Consider the following 18164-nt stretch of genomic DNA (forward strand, 5'->3'; position numbering starts at 1 on the left):
CACCACAACTAGTGATTAGACACAAATGAGGGGGACAGGCTAAAGTCTCTAAATGCATACACAGGGTGCATTTCTCTATGATCTCCTTCTTTCCTGTGCAAGAGTTCTGGTCCACGTTAAAAGCCTTTGGCAGCCATGAGAATCCAAGTCATTTGTATCAGAGTACAATGTGTGTTGGTATGCTACATGTAAGGGCCAAAGAAGGAATGTGCCACCCCAGATGGGACTCGAACCCACAATCCCTGGCTTAGGAGGCCAGTGCCTTATCCATTAGGCCACTGGGGCATGCTGTAGAAGTGCAGCAAGTAGGCTTTTGCTCCACAGAGACTGCACAATGCCTCTTGCAGCAAATGAGTTGCAAATGGACGTACTTCTTTTCCTTGTGTTGTGCCATGGATTTTGCAGGTGATATAGCTCTTGCCAGCTTCCTCCACTGCTCTTCAACAAGCAAAAGCATTGGTCTCATTCTTTTTGGTCCTCACTCAAAACAAGCTTCCCTTGTTGGGCAATGACAGCTCCTGCGTGTAGCAGTGGCATACTGGCACCCTTTGGCTTGAATGTTTTGGGTCATAGGAGAAAGGTGATTAAAGGAAGCAAAAGGGCAACTATCTCTGCTCCAGGTGAGGCTCGAACTCACAACCTCGGCATTGCTCAACAGATACTGTCTTATAAGTACCGCACGCTAACCGATTGCGCCACTGGAGCTCCGTTGCTGCTGTTGGGGAGGTGCCTTTATCACCAGGACACTTGGCCTGTGATGCGTAACTCGTTAAAATGAAGCACATGTCATAAATCATTATAAGACCAAGTCAATTGTTTGTTAAGAAGAAAACCGGTAGAAGACAGGGAGCGTTTGTCCAAATCAGCAAGCCAAGGTGACTATTAAGATCATCTCCATAGAGGTGAGTGGACTTCAATGGAGGCTTGACACAGACTAGGAGCACACAATCACACTTTTTTTGTGGTGGTGAGAGAATAGGCCATGAGAGCAGGCTTTGAAAGCCATGAATACCTCTGAAAAGGTGTGAGATCATTCTGGTCTGCTGCTAAATGTGCATGTTCCTACTGCATATAAGGCGATAATAAGGAAAAGCACACCTATCTCAAGTCATGTTTTATCCCCAGCAGGTGCCACTCCTCCAGAGTCGCAATGCAGTCGGCTGAGTTGGGCAGACTACACATGCAGGCATGATGCAGGGAATCCCTGGGGTATTTACTGGGCAAGGCGTATCTTACACACAGCACCCAAAATGACAGATTGAATTTATTATTATAGAAGATATAAATATATATGACAGCAGAGCCGGCCAATTGAGATGTTCACAATTGCGCGTTGCATCTAGCTTTGAAGTGGGTCCGTGAAAATCAGCAGGAAGTGCATTTTGAAGGTGGATTTGCTATGATTTTCCATAGTGTGGTGACATGATAGTGACTTTACATTTCTTTGACCTTTTGTAACGAGATGTGGGATACCCATTGAAAGCCTTGTCGAATTTCAAGTGGACCTGAACTCAGAACGTCCTTTCTGCTCTAAAAGATACGCAAGAGCATAACAACCTTTAAACAAGAAACATTTCTTTGTTACAGCTAATAGAAATCCTAAGATAAATCTGCACTGTTTCTACTTCCTGACTGATGGAAGCAGACATATTGTTAACAGGCTGTGCTTTCAAATGAGCTTATCTGCCATTGGCAGTCATGTGACCCAGGGTGATCACCACAACTAGTGATTAGACACAAATGAGGGGGACAGGCTAAAGTCTCTAAATACATACACAGGGTGCATTTCTCTATGTTTTCCTTCTTTCCTGTGCAAGAGTTCTGGTCCACTTTAAAAGCCTTTGGCAGCCATGAGAATCCAAGTCATTTGTATCAGAGTACAATGTGTGTTGGTATACTACATGTAAGGGCCAAAGAAGGAATGTGCCACCCCAGATGGGACTCGAACCAACAATCCCTGGCTTAGGAGGCCAGTGCCTTATCCATTAGGCCACTGGGGCATGCTGTAGAAGTGCAGCAAGTAGGCTTTTGCTCCACAGAGACTGCACAATGCCTCTTGCAGCAAATGAGTTGCAAATGGACGTACTTCTTTTCCTTGTGTTGTGCCATGGATTTTGCAGGTGATATAGCTCTTGCCAGCTTCCTCCACTGCTCTTCAACAAGCAAAAGCATTGGTCTCATTCTTTTTGGTCCTCACTCAAAACAAGCTTCCCTTGTTGGGCAATGACAGCTCCTGCGTGTAGCAGTGGCATACTGGCACCCTTTGGCTTGAATGTTTTGGGTCATAGGAGAAAGGTGATTAAAGGAAGCAAAAGGGCAACTATCTCTGCTCCAGGTGAGGCTCGAACTCACAACCTCAGCATTGCTCAACAGATACTGTCTTATAAGTACCACGCGCTAACCGATTGCGCCACTGGAGCTCCGTTGCTGCTGTTGGGGAGGTGCCTTTATCACCAGGACACTTGGCCTGTGATGCGTAACTCGTTAAAATGAAGTACATGTCATAAATCATTATAAGACCTAGTCAATTGTTTGTTAAGAAGAAAACCGGTAGAAGACAGGGATCGTTTGTCCAAATCAGCAAGCCAAGGTGACTATTAAGATCATCTCCATAGAGGTGAGTGGACTTCAATGGAGGCTTGACACAGACTAGGAGCACACAATCACACTTTTTTTGTGGTGGTGAGAGAATAGGCCATGAGAGCAGGCTTTGAAAGCCATGAATACCTCTGAAAAGGTGTGAGATCATTCTGGTCTGCTGCTAAATGTGCATGTTCCTACTGCATATAAGGCGATAATAAGGAAAAGCACACCTATCTCAAGTCATGTTTTATCCCCAGCAGGTGCCACTCCTCCAGAGTCGCAATGCAGTCGGCTGTGTTGGGCAGACTACACATGCAGGCATGATGCAGGGAATCCCTGGGGTATTTACTGGGCAAGGCGTATCTTACACACAGCACCCAAAATGACAGATTGAATTTATTATTATAGAAGATATAAATATATATGACAGCAGAGCCGGCCAATTGAGATGTTCACAATTGCGCGTTGCATCTAGCTTTGAAGTGGGTCCGTGAAAATCAGCAGGAAGTGCATTTTGAAGGTGGATTTGCTATGATTTTCCATAGTGTGGTGACATGATAGTGACTTTACATTTCTTTGACCTTTTGTAACGAGATGTGGGATACCCATTGAAAGCATTGTCGAATTTCAAGTGGACCTGAACTCAGAACGTCCTTTCTGCTCTAAAAGATACGCACCAGCATAACAACCTTTAAACAAGAAACATTTCTTTGTTACAGCTAATAGAAATCCTAAGATAAATCTGCACTGTTTCTACTTCCTGACTGATGGAAGCAGACATATTGTTAACAGCCTGTGCTTTCAAATAAGCTTATCTGCCATTGGCAGTCATGTGACCCAGGGTAATCACCACAACTAGTGATTAGACACAAATGAGGGGGACAGGCTAAAGTCTCTAAATGCATACACAGGGTGCATTTCTCTATGATCTCCTTCTTTCCTGTGCAAGAGTTCTGGTCCACGTTAAAAGCCTTTGGCAGCCATGAGAATCCAAGTCATTTGTATCAGAGTACAATGTGTGTTGGTATGCTACATGTAAGGGCCAAAGAAGGAATGTGCCACCCCAGATGGGACTCGAACCCACAATCCCTGGCTTAGGAGGCCAGTGCCTTATCCATTAGGCCACTGGGGCATGCTGTAGAAGTGCAGCAAGTAGGCTTTTGCTCCACAGAGACTGCACAATGCCTCTTGCAGCAAATGAGTTGCAAATGGACGTACTTCTTTTCCTTGTGTTGTGCCATGGATTTTGCAGGTGATATAGCTCTTGCCAGCTTCCTCCACTGCTCTTCAACAAGCAAAAGCATTGGTCTCATTCTTTTTGGTCCTCACTCAAAACAAGCTTCCCTTGTTGGGCAATGACAGCTCCTGCGTGTAGCAGTGGCATACTGGCACCCTTTGGCTTGAATGTTTTGGGTCATAGGAGAAAGGTGATTAAAGGAAGCAAAAGGGCAACTATCTCTGCTCCAGGTGAGGCTCGAACTCACAACCTCGGCATTGCTCAACAGATACTGTCTTATAAGTACCGCACGCTAACCGATTGCGCCACTGGAGCTCCGTTGCTGCTGTTGGGGAGGTGCCTTTATCACCAGGACACTTGGCCTGTGATGCGTAACTCGTTAAAATGAAGCACATGTCATAAATCATTATAAGACCAAGTCAATTGTTTGTTAAGAAGAAAACCGGTAGAAGACAGGGAGCGTTTGTCCAAATCAGCAAGCCAAGGTGACTATTAAGATCATCTCCATAGAGGTGAGTGGACTTCAATGGAGGCTTGACACAGACTAGGAGCACACAATCACACTTTTTTTGTGGTGGTGAGAGAATAGGCCATGAGAGCAGGCTTTGAAAGCCATGAATACCTCTGAAAAGGTGTGAGATCATTCTGGTCTGCTGCTAAATGTGCATGTTCCTACTGCATATAAGGCGATAATAAGGAAAAGCAAACCTATCTCAAGTCATGTTTTATCCCCAGCAGGTGCCACTCCTCCAGAGTCGCAATGCAGTCGGCTGAGTTGGGCAGACTACACATGCAGGCATGATGCAGGGAATCCCTGGGGTATTTACTGGGCAAGGCGTATCTTACACACAGCACCCAAAATGACAGATTGAATTTATTATTATAGAAGATATAAATATATATGACAGCAGAGCCGGCCAATTGAGATGTTCACAATTGCGCGTTGCATCTAGCTTTGAAGTGGGTCCGTGAAAATCAGCAGGAAGTGCATTTTGAAGGTGGATTTGCTATGATTTTCCATAGTGTGGTGACATGATAGTGACTTTACATTTCTTTGACCTTTTGTAACGAGATGTGGGATACCCATTGAAAGCCTTGTCGAATTTCAAGTGGACCTGAACTCAGAACGTCCTTTCTGCTCTAAAAGATACGCAAGAGCATAACAACCTTTAAACAAGAAACATTTCTTTGTTACAGCTAATAGAAATCCTAAGATAAATCTGCACTGTTTCTACTTCCTGACTGATGGAAGCAGACATATTGTTAACAGGCTGTGCTTTCAAATGAGCTTATCTGCCATTGGCAGTCATGTGACCCAGGGTGATCACCACAACTAGTGATTAGACACAAATGAGGGGGACAGGCTAAAGTCTCTAAATACATACACAGGGTGCATTTCTCTATGTTTTCCTTCTTTCCTGTGCAAGAGTTCTGGTCCACTTTAAAAGCCTTTGGCAGCCATGAGAATCCAAGTCATTTGTATCAGAGTACAATGTGTGTTGGTATACTACATGTAAGGGCCAAAGAAGGAATGTGCCACCCCAGATGGGACTCGAACCCACAATCCCTGGCTTAGGAGGCCAGTGCCTTATCCATTAGGCCACTGGGGCATGCTGTAGAAGTGCAGCAAGTAGGCTTTTGCTCCACAGAGACTGCACAATGCCTCTTGCAGCAAATGAGTTGCAAATGGACGTACTTCTTTTCCTTGTGTTGTGCCATGGATTTTGCAGGTGATATAGCTCTTGCCAGCTTCCTCCACTGCTCTTCAACAAGCAAAAGCATTGGTCTCATTCTTTTTGGTCCTCACTCAAAACAAGCTTCCCTTGTTGGGCAATGACAGCTCCTGCGTGTAGCAGTGGCATACTGGCACCCTTTGGCTTGAATGTTTTGGGTCATAGGAGAAAGGTGATTAAAGGAAGCAAAAGGGCAACTATCTCTGCTCCAGGTGAGGCTCGAACTCACAACCTCGGCATTGCTCAACAGATACTGTCTTATAAGTACCGCACGCTAACCGATTGCGCCACTGGAGCTCCGTTGCTGCTGTTGGGGAGGTGCCTTTATCACCAGGACACTTGGCCTGTGATGCGTAACTCGTTAAAATGAAGCACATGTCATAAATCATTATAAGACCAAGTCAATTGTTTGTTAAGAAGAAAACCGGTAGAAGACAGGGAGCGTTTGTCCAAATCAGCAAGCCAAGGTGACTATTAAGATCATCTCCATAGAGGTGAGTGGACTTCAATGGAGGCTTGACACAGACTAGGAGCACACAATCACACTTTTTTTGTGGTGGTGAGAGAATAGGCCATGAGAGCAGGCTTTGAAAGCCATGAATACCTCTGAAAAGGTGTGAGATCATTCTGGTCTGCTGCTAAATGTGCATGTTCCTACTGCATATAAGGCGATAATAAGGAAAAGCACACCTATCTCAAGTCATGTTTTATCCCCAGCAGGTGCCACTCCTCCAGAGTCGCAATGCAGTCGGCTGAGTTGGGCAGACTACACATGCAGGCATGATGCAGGGAATCCCTGGGGTATTTACTGGGCAAGGCGTATCTTACACACAGCACCCAAAATGACAGATTGAATTTATTATTATAGAAGATATAAATATATATGACAGCAGAGCCGGCCAATTGAGATGTTCACAATTGCGCGTTGCATCTAGCTTTGAAGTGGGTCCGTGAAAATCAGCAGGAAGTGCATTTTGAAGGTGGATTTGCTATGATTTTCCATAGTGTGGTGACATGATAGTGACTTTACATTTCTTTGACCTTTTGTAACGAGATGTGGGATACCCATTGAAAGCCTTGTCGAATTTCAAGTGGACCTGAACTCAGAACGTCCTTTCTGCTCTAAAAGATACGCAAGAGCATAACAACCTTTAAACAAGAAACATTTCTTTGTTACAGCTAATAGAAATCCTAAGATAAATCTGCACTGTTTCTACTTCCTGACTGATGGAAGCAGACATATTGTTAACAGGCTGTGCTTTCAAATGAGCTTATCTGCCATTGGCAGTCATGTGACCCAGGGTGATCACCACAACTAGTGATTAGACACAAATGAGGGGGACAGGCTAAAGTCTCTAAATACATACACAGGGTGCATTTCTCTATGTTTTCCTTCTTTCCTGTGCAAGAGTTCTGGTCCACTTTAAAAGCCTTTGGCAGCCATGAGAATCCAAGTCATTTGTATCAGAGTACAATGTGTGTTGGTATACTACATGTAAGGGCCAAAGAAGGAATGTGCCACCCCAGATGGGACTCGAACCCACAATCCCTGGCTTAGGAGGCCAGTGCCTTATCCATTAGGCCACTGGGGCATGCTGTAGAAGTGCAGCAAGTAGGCTTTTGCTCCACAGAGACTGCACAATGCCTCTTGCAGCAAATGAGTTGCAAATGGACGTACTTCTTTTCCTTGTGTTGTGCCATGGATTTTGCAGGTGATATAGCTCTTGCCAGCTTCCTCCACTGCTCTTCAACAAGCAAAAGCATTGGTCTCATTCTTTTTGGTCCTCACTCAAAACAAGCTTCCCTTGTTGGGCAATGACAGCTCCTGCGTGTAGCAGTGGCATACTGGCACCCTTTGGCTTGAATGTTTTGGGTCATAGGAGAAAGGTGATTAAAGGAAGCAAAAGGGCAACTATCTCTGCTCCAGGTGAGGCTCGAACTCACAACCTCGGCATTGCTCAACAGATACTGTCTTATAAGTACCACGCGCTAACCGATTGCGCCACTGGAGCTCCGTTGCTGCTGTTGGGGAGGTGCCTTTATCACCAGGACACTTGGCCTGTGATGCGTAACTCGTTAAAATGAAGTACATGTCATAAATCATTATAAGACCTAGTCAATTGTTTGTTAAGAAGAAAACCGGTAGAAGACAGGGATCGTTTGTCCAAATCAGCAAGCCAAGGTGACTATTAAGATCATCTCCATAGAGGTGAGTGGACTTCAATGGAGGCTTGACACAGACTAGGAGCACACAATCACACTTTTTTTGTGGTGGTGAGAGAATAGGCCATGAGAGCAGGCTTTGAAAGCCATGAATACCTCTGAAAAGGTGTGAGATCATTCTGGTCTGCTGCTAAATGTGCATGTTCCTACTGCATATAAGGCGATAATAAGGAAAAGCACACCTATCTCAAGTCATGTTTTATCCCCAGCAGGTGCCACTCCTCCAGAGTCGCAATGCAGTCGGCTGTGTTGGGCAGACTACACATGCAGGCATGATGCAGGGAATCCCTGGGGTATTTACTGGGCAAGGCGTATCTTACACACAGCACCCAAAATGACAGATTGAATTTATTATTATAGAAGATATAAATATATATGACAGCAGAGCCGGCCAATTGAGATGTTCACAATTGCGCGTTGCATCTAGCTTTGAAGTGGGTCCGTGAAAATCAGCAGGAAGTGCATTTTGAAGGTGGAATTGCTATGATTTTTCATAGTGTGGTGACATGATAGTGACTTTACATTTCTTTGACCTTTTGTAACGAGATGTGGGATACCCATTGAAAGCCTTGTCGAATTTCAAGTGGACCTGAACTCAGAACGTCCTTTCTGCTCTAAAAGATACGCAACAGCATAATAACCTTTAAACAAGAAAAATTTCTTTGTTACAGCTAATAGAAATCCTAAGATAAATCTGCACTGTTTCTACTTCCTGACTGATGGAAGCAGACATATTGTTAACAGCCTGTGCTTTCAAATGAGCTTATCTGCCATTGGCAGTCATGTGACCCAGGGTGATCACCACAACTAGTGATTAGACACAAATAAGGGGGACAGGCTAAAGCCTCTAAATACATATACAGGGTGCATTTCTCTATTTTCTCCTTCTTTCCTGTGCAAGAGTTCTGGTCCACGTTAAAAGCCTTTGGCAGCCATGAGAATCCAAGTCATTTGTATCAGAGTACAATGTGTGTTGGTATGCTACATGTAAGGGCCAAAGAAGGAATGTGCCACCCCAGATGGGACTCGAACCCACAATCCCTGGCTTAGGAGGCCAGTGCCTTATCCATTAGGCCACTGGGGCATGCTGTAGAAGTGCAGCAAGTAGGCTTTTGCTCCACAGAGACTGCACAATGCCTCTTGCAGCAAATGAGTTGCAAATGGACGTACTTCTTTTCCTTGTGTTGTGCCATGGATTTTGCAGGTGATATAGCTCTTGCCAGCTTCCTCCACTGCTCTTCAACAAGCAAAAGCATTGGTCTCATTCTTTTTGGTCCTCACTCAAAACAAGCTTCCCTTGTTGGGCAATGACAGCTCCTGCGTGTGTTACACCCTGAAAAAGGGAATTATAAAGAAGAACTCCATGAGCATGCTTCCTCTGCCTGCATCATGTCTGATGAGAATGTTTATTCAAATAAAATCTTATATAGCATAGAAAAAGGTTTTCAATAAGAACTTTTCCACAATAACATCCAGTTCTCGTCCATTTAACAGTCATATAAAAGTGCAAATACAAAAGCAATTCTTGCTGATAAAGATGCATTAACTTTGCTGGCTGATCTTCATAACTGCATAGATTCCCTGTGACACGAGGTTCCAGCATGGCTGACTGCAGGGAGTCACTAAACACACATGTGGCTGCACACTAGCTCTAATGCATTTACAATAAACACATTATTCCTACAGATCTGTGAGTTATAAGGCTTCATGTGAACACACACATTACATACTGGCTGTGAGGCCTGATCTGCTCTTCTTCTGCAAATCACTAACATGGCTGAGTGCTGGTAGCTTAATATATAGCACATATAGTACTGAAATGACTGAATTAGCTAGCTTTCTAATATACAGTATAACTCCCTGATAGATAACACCTATACACTAAAATGGCTGAATGGCTAGCTGCCTGATATATAACACATACAGCACTGCTCAGTTTAACCACAGCAAATATCTGCTTCACATACATTCAACATGTTCATAAGTTGTTCATATAACATACAATAGCTGTCTAGCAATCACTGAATTCACTTTGATCTCAAAGTATGGATAAAATACCTGAAAAAGGGAATTATAAAGAAGAACTCCATGAGCATGCTTCCTCTGCCTGCATCATGTCTGATAAGAATGAGGCAGCAGGCCACGAGCCTCCCCTTAGGTACTTTCCCCAGGTCAACAAGTTGCTAAACATAAACAGACTCAGGCAATAGATAGCCCAAATCCTGATCCTGTATTTCAGCCTGTTATCTCCACAGATATTTCAAAGAATAGGATTATTTTCAAATAGCTTATTGGGAAGTTACTGCTTTACAGATTTTTCTACACAAAAATCAGTCTATTACACGTGTAGCAGTGGCATACTGGCACCCTTTGGCTTGAATGTTTTGGGTCATAGGAGAAAGGTGATTAAAGGAAGCAAAAGGGCAACTATCTCTGCTCCAGGTGAGACTCGAACTCACAACCTCGGCATTGCTCAACAGATACTGTCTTATAAGTACCGCGCGCTAACCGATTGCGCCACTGGAGCTCCGTTGCTGCTGTTGGGGAGGTGCCTTTATCACCAGGACACTTGGCCTGTGATGCGTAACTCGTTAAAATGAAGCACATGTCATAAATCATTATAAGACCAAGTCAATTGTTTGTTAAGAAGAAAACCGGTAGAAGACAGGGAGCGTTTGTCCAAATCAGCAAGCCAAGGTGACTATTAAGATCATCTCCATAGAGGTGAGTGGACTTCAATGGAGGCTTGACACAGACTAGGAGCACACAATCACACTTTTTTTGTGGTGGTGAGAGAATAGGCCATGAGAGCAGGCTTTGAAAGCCATGAATACCTCTGAAAAGGTGTGAGATCATTCTGGTCTGCTGCTAAATGTGCATGTTCCTACTGCATATAAGGCGATAATAAGGAAAAGCACACCTATCTCAAGTCATGTTTTATCCCCAGCAGGTGCCACTCCTCCAGAGTCGCAATGCAGTCGGCTGAGTTGGGCAGACTACACATGCAGGCATGATGCAGGGAATCCCTGGGGTATTTACTGGGCAAGGCGTATCTTACACACAGCACCCAAAATGACAGATTGAATTTATTATTATAGAAGATATAAATATATATGACAGCAGAGCCGGCCAATTGAGATGTTCACAATTGCGCGTTGCATCTAGCTTTGAAGTGGGTCCGTGAAAATCAGCAGGAAGTGCATTTTGAAGGTGGATTTGCTATGATTTTCCATAGTGTGGTGACATGATAGTGACTTTACATTTCTTTGACCTTTTGTAACGAGATGTGGGATACCCATTGAAAGCATTGTCGAATTTCAAGTGGACCTGAACTCAGAACGTCCTTTCTGCTCTAAAAGATACGCACCAGCATAACAACCTTTAAACAAGAAACATTTCTTTGTTACAGCTAATAGAAATCCTAAGATAAATCTGCACTGTTTCTACTTCCTGACTGATGGAAGCAGACATATTGTTAACAGCCTGTGCTTTCAAATAAGCTTATCTGCCATTGGCAGTCATGTGACCCAGGGTAATCACCACAACTAGTGATTAGACACAAATGAGGGGGACAGGCTAAAGTCTCTAAATGCATACACAGGGTGCATTTCTCTATGATCTCCTTCTTTCCTGTGCAAGAGTTCTGGTCCACGTTAAAAGCCTTTGGCAGCCATGAGAATCCAAGTCATTTGTATCAGAGTACAATGTGTGTTGGTATGCTACATGTAAGGGCCAAAGAAGGAATGTGCCACCCCAGATGGGACTCGAACCCACAATCCCTGGCTTAGGAGGCCAGTGCCTTATCCATTAGGCCACTGGGGCATGCTGTAGAAGTGCAGCAAGTAGGCTTTTGCTCCACAGAGACTGCACAATGCCTCTTGCAGCAAATGAGTTGCAAATGGACGTACTTCTTTTCCTTGTGTTGTGCCATGGATTTTGCAGGTGATATAGCTCTTGCCAGCTTCCTCCACTGCTCTTCAACAAGCAAAAGCATTGGTCTCATTCTTTTTGGTCCTCACTCAAAACAAGCTTCCCTTGTTGGGCAATGACAGCTCCTGCGTGTAGCAGTGGCATACTGGCACCCTTTGGCTTGAATGTTTTGGGTCATAGGAGAAAGGTGATTAAAGGAAGCAAAAGGGCAACTATCTCTGCTCCAGGTGAGGCTCGAACTCACAACCTCGGCATTGCTCAACAGATACTGTCTTATAAGTACCGCGCGCTAACCGATTGCGCCACTGGAGCTCCGTTGCTGTTGTTGGGGAGGTGCCTTTATCACCAGGACACTTGGCCTGTGATGCGTAACTCGTTAAAATGAAGCACATGTCATAAATCATTATAAGACCAAGTCAATTGTTTGTTAAGAAGAAAACCGGTAGAAGACAGGGAGCGTTTGTCCAAATCAGCAAGCCAAGGTGACTATTAAGATCATCTCCATAGAGGTGAGTGGACTTCAATGGAGGCTTGACACAGACTAGGAGCACACAATCACACTTTTTTTGTGGTGGTGAGAGAATAGGCCATGAGAGCAGGCTTTGAAAGCCATGAATACCTCTGAAAAGGTGTGAGATCATTCTGGTCTGCTGCTAAATGTGCATGTTCCTACTGCATATAAGGCGATAATAAGGAAAAGCACACCTATCTCAAGTCATGTTTTATCCCCAGCAGGTGCCACTCCTCCAGAGTCGCAATGCAGTCGGCTGAGTTGGGCAGACTACACATGCAGGCATGATGCAGGGAATCCCTGGGGTATTTACTGGGCAAGGCGTATCTTACACACAGCACCCAAAATGACAGATTGAATTTATTATTATAGAAGATATAAATATATATGACAGCAGAGCCGGCCAATTGAGATGTTCACAATTGCGCGTTGCATTTAGCTTTGAAGTGGGTCCGTGAAAATCAGCAGGAAGTGCATTTTGAAGGTGGATTTGCTATGATTTTCCATAGTGTGGTGACATGATAGTGACTTTACATTTCTTTGACCTTTTGTAACGAGATGTGGGATACCCATTGAAAGCCTTGTCGAATTTCAAGTGGACCTGAACTCAGAACGTCCTTTCTGCTCTAAAAGATACGCAACAGCATAACAACCTTTAAACAAGAAACATTTCTTTGTTACAGCTAATAGAAATCCTAAGATAAATCTGCACTGTTTCTACTTCCTGACTGATGGAAGCAGACATATTGTTAACAGCCTGTGCTTTCAAATGAGCTTATCTGCCATTGGCAGTCATGTGACCCAGGGTGATCACCACAACTAGTGATTAGACACAAATGAGGGGGACAGGCTAAAGTCTCTAAATACATACACAGGGTGCATTTCTCTATGTTTTCCTTCTTTCCTGTGCAAGAGTTCTGGTCCACTTTAAAAGCCTTTGGCAGCCATGAGAATCCAAGTCATTTGTATCAGAGTACAATGTGTGTTGGTATGCTACATGTAAGGGCCAAAGAAGGAATGTGCCACCCCAGATGGGACTCGAACCCACAATCCCTGGCTTAGGAGGCCAGTGCCTTATCCATTAGGCCACTGGGGCATGCTGTAGAAGTGCAGCAAGTAGGCTTTTGCTTCACAGAGACTGCACAATGCCTCTTGCAGCAAATGAGTTGCAAATGGACGTACTTCTTTTCCTTGTGTTGTGCCATGGATTTTGCAGGTGATATAGCTCTTGCCAGCTTCCTCCACTGCTCTTCAACAAGCAAAAGCATTGGTCTCATTCTTTTTGGTCCTCACTCAAAACAAGCTTCCCTTGTTGGGCAATGACAGCTCCTGCGTGTAGCAGTGGCATACTGGCACCCTTTGGCTTGAATGTTTTGGGTCATAGGAGAAAGGTGATTAAAGGAAGCAAAAGGGCAACTATCTCTGCTCCAGGTGAGGCTCGAACTCACAACCTCGGCATTGCTCAACAGATACTGTCTTATAAGTACCACGCGCTAACCGATTGCGCCACTGGAGCTCCGTTGCTGCTGTTGGGGAGGTGCCTTTATCACCAGGACACTTGGCCTGTGATGCGTAACTCGTTAAAATGAAGCACATGTCATAAATCATTATAAGACCAAGTCAATTGTTTGTTAAGAAGAAAACCGGTAGAAGACAGGGATCGTTTGTCCAAATCAGCAAGCCAAGGTGACTATTAAGATCATCTCCATAGAGGTGAGTGGACTTCAATGGAGGCTTGACACAGACTAGGAGCACACAATCACACTTTTTTTGTGGTGGTGAGAGAATAGGCCATGAGAGCAGGCTTTGAAAGCCATGAATACCTCTGAAAAGGTGTGAGATCATTCTGGTCTGCTGCTAAATGTGCATGTTCCTACTGCATATAAGGCGATAATAAGGAAAAGCACACCTATCTCAAGTCATGTTTTATCCCCAGCAGGTGCCACTCCTCCAGAGTCGCAATGCAGTCGGCTGTGTTGGGCAGACTACACATGCAGGCATGATGCAGGGAATCCCTGGGGTATTTACTGGGCAAGGCGTATCTTACACACAGCACCCAAAATGACAGATTGAATTTATTATTATAGAAGATATAAATATATATGACAGCAGAGCCGGCCAATTGAGATGTTCACAATTGCGCGTTGCATCTAGCTTTGAAGTGGGTCCGTGAAAATCAGCAGGAAGTGCATTTTGAAGGTGGAATTGCTATGATTTTTCATAGTGTGGTGACATGATAGTGACTTTACATTTCTTTGACCTTTTGTAACGAGATGTGGGATACCCTTTGAAAGCCTTGTCGAATTTCAAGTGGACCTGAACTCAGAACGTCCTTTCTGCTCTAAAAGATACGCAACAGCATAATAACCTTTAAACAAGAAAAATTTCTTTGTTACAGCTAATAGAAATCCTAAGATAAATCTGCACTGTTTCTACTTCCTGACTGATGGAAGCAGACATATTGTTAACAGCCTGTGCTTTCAAATGAGCTTATCTGCCATTGGCAGTCATGTGACCCAGGGTGATCACCACAACTAGTGATTAGACACAAATAAGGGGGACAGGCTAAAGCCTCTAAATACATATACAGGGTGCATTTCTCTATTTTCCCCTTCTTTCCTGTGCAAGAGTTCTGGTCCACTTTAAAAGCCTTTGGCAGCCATGAGAATCCAAGTCATTTGTATCAGAGTACAATGTGTGTTGGTATGCTACATGTAAGGGCCAAAGAAGGAACATGCCACCCCAGATGGGACTCGAACCCACAATCCCTGGCTTAGGAGGCCAGTGCCTTATCCATTAGGCCACTGGGGCATGCTGTAGAAGTGCAGCAAGTAGGCTTTTGCTCCACAGAGACTGCACAATGCCTCTTGCAGCAAATGAGTTGCAAATGGACGTACTTCTTTTCCTTGTGTTGTGCCATGGATTTTGCAGGTGATATAGCTCTTGCCAGCTTCCTCCACTGCTCTTCAACAAGCAAAAGCATTGGTCTCATTCTTTTTGGTCCTCACTCAAAACAAGCTTCCCTTGTTGGGCAATGACAGCTCCTGCGTGTAGCAGTGGCATACTGGCACCCTTTGGCTTGAATGTTTTGGGTCATAGGAGAAAGGTGATTAAAGGAAGCAAAAGGGCAACTATCTCTGCTCCAGGTGAGACTCGAACTCACAACCTCGGCATTGCTCAACAGATACTGTCTTATAAGTACCGCGCGCTAACCGATTGCGCCACTGGAGCTCCGTTGCTGCTGTTGGGGAGGTGCCTTTATCACCAGGACACTTGGCCTGTGATGCGTAACTCGTTAAAATGAAGCACATGTCATAAATCATTATAAGACCAAGTCAATTGTTTGTTAAGAAGAAAACCGGTAGAAGACAGGGAGCGTTTGTCCAAATCAGCAAGCCAAGGTGACTATTAAGATCATCTCCATAGAGGTGAGTGGACTTCAATGGAGGCTTGACACAGACTAGGAGCACACAATCACACTTTTTTTGTGGTGGTGAGAGAATAGGCCATGAGAGCAGGCTTTGAAAGCCATGAATACCTCTGAAAAGGTGTGAGATCATTCTGGTCTGCTGCTAAATGTGCATGTTCCTACTGCATATAAGGCGATAATAAGGAAAAGCACACCTATCTCAAGTCATGTTTTATCCCCAGCAGGTGCCACTCCTCCAGAGTCGCAATGCAGTCGGCTGAGTTGGGCAGACTACACATGCAGGCATGATGCAGGGAATCCCTGGGGTATTTACTGGGCAAGGCGTATCTTACACACAGCACCCAAAATGACAGATTGAATTTATTATTATAGAAGATATAAATATATATGACAGCAGAGCCGGCCAATTGAGATGTTCACAATTGCGCGTTGCATCTAGCTTTGAAGTGGGTCCGTGAAAATCAGCAGGAAGTGCATTTTGAAGGTGGATTTGCTATGATTTTCCATAGTGTGGTGACATGATAGTGACTTTACATTTCTTTGACCTTTTGTAACGAGATGTGGGATACCCATTGAAAGCCTTGTCGAATTTCAAGTGGACCTGAACTCAGAACGTCCTTTCTGCTCTAAAAGATACGCAACAGCATAATAACCTTTAAACAAGAAAAATTTCTTTGTTACAGCTAATAGAAATCCTAAGATAAATCTGCACTGTTTCTACTTCCTGACTGATGGAAGCAGACATATTGTTAACAGCCTGTGCTTTCAAATGAGCTTATCTGCCATTGGCAGTCATGTGACCCAGGGTGATCACCACAACTAGTGATTAGACACAAATAAGGGGGACAGGCTAAAGCCTCTAAATACATATACAGGGTGCATTTCTCTATGTTCTCCTTCTTTCCTGTGCAAGAGTTCTGGTCCACTTTAAAAGCCTTTGGCAGCCATGAGAATCCAAGTCATTTGTATCAGAGTACAATGTGTGTTGGTATGCTACATGTAAGGGCCAAAGAAGGAATGTGCCACCCCAGATGGGACTCGAACCCACAATCCCTGGCTTAGGAGGCCAGTGTCTTATCCATTAGGCCACTGGGGCATGCTGTAGAAGTGCAGCAAGTAGGCTTTTGCTCCACAGAGACTGCACAATGCCTCTTGCAGCAAATGAGTTGCAAATGGACGTACTTCTTTTCCTTGTGTTGTGCCATGGATTTTGCAGGTGATATAGCTCTTGCCAGCTTCCTCCACTGCTCTTCAACAAGCAAAAGCATTGGTCTCATTCTTTTTGGTCCTCACTCAAAACAAGCTTCCCTTGTTGGGCAATGACAGCTCCTGCGTGTAGCAGTGGCATACTGGCACCCTTTGGCTGGAATGTTTTGGGTCATAGGAGAAAGGTGATTAAAGGAAGCAAAAAAGCAACTATCTCTGCTCCAGGTGAGGCTCGAACTCACAACCTCAGCATTGCTCAACAGATACTGTCTTATAAGTACCGCGCGCTAACCGATTGCGCCACTGGAGCTCCGTTGCTGCTGTTGGGGAGGTGCCTTTATCACCAGGACACTTGGCCTGTGATGCGTAACTTGTTAAAATGAAGCACATGTCATAAATCATTATAAGACCAAGTCAATTGTTTGTTAAGAAGAAAACCGGTAGAAGACAGGGAGCGTTTGTCCAAATCAGCAAGCCAAGGTGACTATTAAGATCATCTCCATAGAGGTGAGTGGACTTCAATGGAGGCTTGACACAGACTAGGAGCACACAATCACACTTTTTTTGTGGTGGTGAGAGAATAGGCCATGAGAGCAGGCTTTGAAAGCCATGAATACCTCTGAAAAGGTGTGAGATCATTCTGGTCTGCTGCTAAATGTGCATGTTCCTACTGCATATAAGGCGATAATAAGGAAAAGCACACCTATCTCAAGTCATGTTTTATCCCCAGCAGGTGCCACTCCTCCAGAGTCGCAATGCAGTCGGCTGAGTTGGGCAGACTACACATGCAGGCATGATGCAGGGAATCCCTGGGGTATTTACTGGGCAAGGCGTATCTTACACACAGCACCCAAAATGACAGATTGAATTTATTATTATAGAAGATATAAATATATATGACAGCAGAGCCGGCCAATTGAGATGTTCACAATTGCGCGTTGCATCTAGCTTTGAAGTGGGTCCGTGAAAATCAGCAGGAAGTGCATTTTGAAGGTGGATTTGCTATGATTTTCCATAGTGTGGTGACATGATAGTGACTTTACATTTCTTTGACCTTTTGTAACGAGATGTGGGATACCCATTGAAAGCCTTGTCGAATTTCAAGTGGACCTGAACTCAGAACGTCCTTTCTGCTCTAAAAGATACGCAACAGCATAACAACCTTTAAACAAGAAACATTTCTTTGTTACAGCTAATAGAAATCCTAAGATAAATCTGCACTGTTTCTACTTCCTGACTGATGGAAGCAGACATATTGTTAACAGGCTGTGCTTTCAAATGAGCTTATCTGCCATTGGCAGTCATGTGACC

The 18164-nt window shown here is 44.3% G+C and overlaps 20 non-coding genes across 20 annotated transcripts; all 20 read right to left on the bottom strand.

Moving 5' to 3' along the window:
* Window positions 1-212: 212 nt before the first annotated feature.
* On the bottom strand, window positions 213-285 carry TRNAR-CCU (transfer RNA arginine (anticodon CCU)). The gene has a single exon. It is a non-coding gene; the product is annotated as a tRNA-Arg (tRNA).
* A 327-nt stretch (window positions 286-612) lies between these two features.
* On the bottom strand, window positions 613-705 carry TRNAI-UAU (transfer RNA isoleucine (anticodon UAU)). Its single transcript is given in 2 exon segments — window positions 613-648; window positions 668-705. It is a non-coding gene; the product is annotated as a tRNA-Ile (tRNA).
* A 1222-nt stretch (window positions 706-1927) lies between these two features.
* On the bottom strand, window positions 1928-2000 carry TRNAR-CCU (transfer RNA arginine (anticodon CCU)). Its single transcript has one exon. It is a non-coding gene; the product is annotated as a tRNA-Arg (tRNA).
* Window positions 2001-2327: 327 nt separating this feature from the next.
* On the bottom strand, window positions 2328-2420 carry TRNAI-UAU (transfer RNA isoleucine (anticodon UAU)). Its single transcript is given in 2 exon segments — window positions 2328-2363; window positions 2383-2420. It is a non-coding gene; the product is annotated as a tRNA-Ile (tRNA).
* A 1222-nt stretch (window positions 2421-3642) lies between these two features.
* Window positions 3643-3715, bottom strand: TRNAR-CCU (transfer RNA arginine (anticodon CCU)). The gene has a single exon. It is a non-coding gene; the product is annotated as a tRNA-Arg (tRNA).
* Window positions 3716-4042: 327 nt separating this feature from the next.
* TRNAI-UAU (transfer RNA isoleucine (anticodon UAU)) lies at window positions 4043-4135 on the bottom strand. Its single transcript is given in 2 exon segments — window positions 4043-4078; window positions 4098-4135. It is a non-coding gene; the product is annotated as a tRNA-Ile (tRNA).
* Window positions 4136-5357: 1222 nt separating this feature from the next.
* Window positions 5358-5430, bottom strand: TRNAR-CCU (transfer RNA arginine (anticodon CCU)). The gene has a single exon. It is a non-coding gene; the product is annotated as a tRNA-Arg (tRNA).
* A 327-nt stretch (window positions 5431-5757) lies between these two features.
* Window positions 5758-5850, bottom strand: TRNAI-UAU (transfer RNA isoleucine (anticodon UAU)). Its single transcript is given in 2 exon segments — window positions 5758-5793; window positions 5813-5850. It is a non-coding gene; the product is annotated as a tRNA-Ile (tRNA).
* Window positions 5851-7072: 1222 nt separating this feature from the next.
* Window positions 7073-7145, bottom strand: TRNAR-CCU (transfer RNA arginine (anticodon CCU)). The gene has a single exon. It is a non-coding gene; the product is annotated as a tRNA-Arg (tRNA).
* Window positions 7146-7472: 327 nt separating this feature from the next.
* TRNAI-UAU (transfer RNA isoleucine (anticodon UAU)) lies at window positions 7473-7565 on the bottom strand. The gene is given in 2 exon segments: window positions 7473-7508; window positions 7528-7565. It is a non-coding gene; the product is annotated as a tRNA-Ile (tRNA).
* A 1222-nt stretch (window positions 7566-8787) lies between these two features.
* On the bottom strand, window positions 8788-8860 carry TRNAR-CCU (transfer RNA arginine (anticodon CCU)). Its single transcript has one exon. It is a non-coding gene; the product is annotated as a tRNA-Arg (tRNA).
* Window positions 8861-10210: 1350 nt separating this feature from the next.
* Window positions 10211-10303, bottom strand: TRNAI-UAU (transfer RNA isoleucine (anticodon UAU)). Its single transcript is given in 2 exon segments — window positions 10211-10246; window positions 10266-10303. It is a non-coding gene; the product is annotated as a tRNA-Ile (tRNA).
* A 1222-nt stretch (window positions 10304-11525) lies between these two features.
* On the bottom strand, window positions 11526-11598 carry TRNAR-CCU (transfer RNA arginine (anticodon CCU)). The gene has a single exon. It is a non-coding gene; the product is annotated as a tRNA-Arg (tRNA).
* Window positions 11599-11925: 327 nt separating this feature from the next.
* Window positions 11926-12018, bottom strand: TRNAI-UAU (transfer RNA isoleucine (anticodon UAU)). Its single transcript is given in 2 exon segments — window positions 11926-11961; window positions 11981-12018. It is a non-coding gene; the product is annotated as a tRNA-Ile (tRNA).
* Window positions 12019-13240: 1222 nt separating this feature from the next.
* TRNAR-CCU (transfer RNA arginine (anticodon CCU)) lies at window positions 13241-13313 on the bottom strand. Its single transcript has one exon. It is a non-coding gene; the product is annotated as a tRNA-Arg (tRNA).
* Window positions 13314-13640: 327 nt separating this feature from the next.
* On the bottom strand, window positions 13641-13733 carry TRNAI-UAU (transfer RNA isoleucine (anticodon UAU)). Its single transcript is given in 2 exon segments — window positions 13641-13676; window positions 13696-13733. It is a non-coding gene; the product is annotated as a tRNA-Ile (tRNA).
* A 1222-nt stretch (window positions 13734-14955) lies between these two features.
* Window positions 14956-15028, bottom strand: TRNAR-CCU (transfer RNA arginine (anticodon CCU)). The gene has a single exon. It is a non-coding gene; the product is annotated as a tRNA-Arg (tRNA).
* A 327-nt stretch (window positions 15029-15355) lies between these two features.
* Window positions 15356-15448, bottom strand: TRNAI-UAU (transfer RNA isoleucine (anticodon UAU)). The gene is given in 2 exon segments: window positions 15356-15391; window positions 15411-15448. It is a non-coding gene; the product is annotated as a tRNA-Ile (tRNA).
* Window positions 15449-16670: 1222 nt separating this feature from the next.
* On the bottom strand, window positions 16671-16743 carry TRNAR-CCU (transfer RNA arginine (anticodon CCU)). Its single transcript has one exon. It is a non-coding gene; the product is annotated as a tRNA-Arg (tRNA).
* A 327-nt stretch (window positions 16744-17070) lies between these two features.
* TRNAI-UAU (transfer RNA isoleucine (anticodon UAU)) lies at window positions 17071-17163 on the bottom strand. The gene is given in 2 exon segments: window positions 17071-17106; window positions 17126-17163. It is a non-coding gene; the product is annotated as a tRNA-Ile (tRNA).
* Between the last annotated feature and the right edge of the window lie 1001 nt (window positions 17164-18164).

This window comes from Hyperolius riggenbachi, chromosome 3 (genome assembly GCF_040937935.1).
Source record: "Hyperolius riggenbachi isolate aHypRig1 chromosome 3, aHypRig1.pri, whole genome shotgun sequence".
Classification (NCBI taxonomy): Eukaryota; Metazoa; Chordata; class Amphibia; order Anura; family Hyperoliidae; genus Hyperolius; species Hyperolius riggenbachi.